Raw genomic sequence first — 1809 nt, 5'->3', positions numbered from 1 at the left:
CATTTACAATTCTACTGTGCTTGAACGAGAAATGTCCCCCCCCCCCCTTTCCCCTTTTGGCCCGACAGAGATAAGATACCCTGGCCTGGTGGACGTCCTAGCATGCCATTGGTAAAGTAGGTTTCAAATGTGGGTCTGAGGTAGAACTTTACTTTTTTTTAATGCCAAACAGTATCATCATCATCATCATCATCATCATCATCATCCAGTGCCAGATCTGCGACAGACATCGGCGATCATGGTTCTCCATTCATTTCTTTGCTCGGATGCTCTTAAAAAAGCGACGTTTCCTTGATCTTGCCCTGTTGTTACCTATTTGTTTAGGTTCCCAAGTAATCTCTGCAGCAACTGAAACGTAAAATAGCAGAACTAAAATTCGAGGTGTGTAATTCAATCACAGCAATAACATGGCCACGGACAGGCAAGCGTGGCGTCGACTGCTGCTCTCCGCCTAATGTACCTGACGGAATAGGGGGAGAGTAAGTAAGTCAGTGATTCAATGACCTTTGAAAAACTGGAAATGTTCGTGAACCAAATATCAGACGGTCACTGACCTAACAACAGGAACTCAATTTCCAAACGTCCATGTTTATGAATGGATTGTATTTCACAGGGACGATTCAGACGTAGCCTATTTTACGCAGCTGAGACGGCCGTCATTCACGAGTCGCTAGAGCCGTCGTTTGGCGTTATGTTCTACGCGGGGCGTGTTCCAAGCTCACATGGGGGACGGAAATGTTGGGGAGGGGAGGGGGTGTTCAGACTGAATGGACTATACAAAGAAACAGGTTCAACAAAAAGGGACTTGGGTCTGTCTACGCGTGCGCGTGTGGGTGTGGGAGTCAAATGACAAAAGATGCTTTCCTGGGGATGGTTATGTGTGTGGGGAGGGGGTAGTTTTGTTTTGTTTTGAGGGTTTTTTTCTTTTTCTTTTCTTTTCTTTCTTGTGAGAGTTGGAAAGGGGGGATTGGGGGAGAGGAGACGTTCGAACGTGAAGATGACGCGTGGCGCGGGACGGTGGTTGAGTACAAGTACAAGCGTCTGGGGATGTGACTCATCATCTCGAAAGTTAAAGACAATGAAGATTGAGAAGGAAAGAGGAACATGAGAGAGGAAGAATGGAGTATTGGTTTAGTTAAAGTTTTAAGGCACTTGCAACACAATAAGGTTATAAACGTGCAGAAGAATAGGGGTGTTACGAGAGATCAGTAACATACACAGAAAAAGGAGGAGAGATAAGAACGATAAATGTTTGATATGAAGGAAGGAGCAAACCATACCATAGCACTCGCCAACCACCCACAAAGAAGTAATAAATATTGTGAACTAAACCGCCCCCCCCCCCTTAAAAAACCCAACAAAAAACAAAGAAAAAAAACCAGGGAATGTAAAAGGAAAGTTGTGACACATGCAAAAATCAAAAATAGATTGGAACCCAGTCAAAATAAATAAAAGGTTCTAGGCAAAACTAACATTATTCTTTTCCCCCTCTCCGTGTTTTTGTGTTATTCGTTTCATTTCTAAAATTAGCAGTATCGCTGACTTGTTTTATTGTTTATTTGGAATGATGGTACTGTGGTACCGTATTGTTCAGATGGTGACTGCCTTTATTTATTATTGTGAGGGGGTGTCGGGTAGGGGATGCGTAAAGAGAAATGGTATAGAGTTAGTTTGTTGTTTCCTCGCTCCGTAGCTTCTCGCTTGATCTCTCTCTTTGTTTCACTCTCGGTCTCTCTGTCTCACTTTGTCCCAGTCTCTCTCTCTCTCTCTCTCTCTCTCTCTCTCTCTCTCTCTCTCTCTCTCTCTCTT

This window comes from Aplysia californica, unplaced genomic scaffold (assembly GCF_000002075.1).
Source record: "Aplysia californica isolate F4 #8 unplaced genomic scaffold, AplCal3.0 scaffold00138, whole genome shotgun sequence".
In the NCBI taxonomy this organism is placed as follows: domain Eukaryota; kingdom Metazoa; phylum Mollusca; class Gastropoda; order Aplysiida; family Aplysiidae; genus Aplysia; species Aplysia californica.
Note: the sequence above shows the minus strand (reverse complement) of the source record.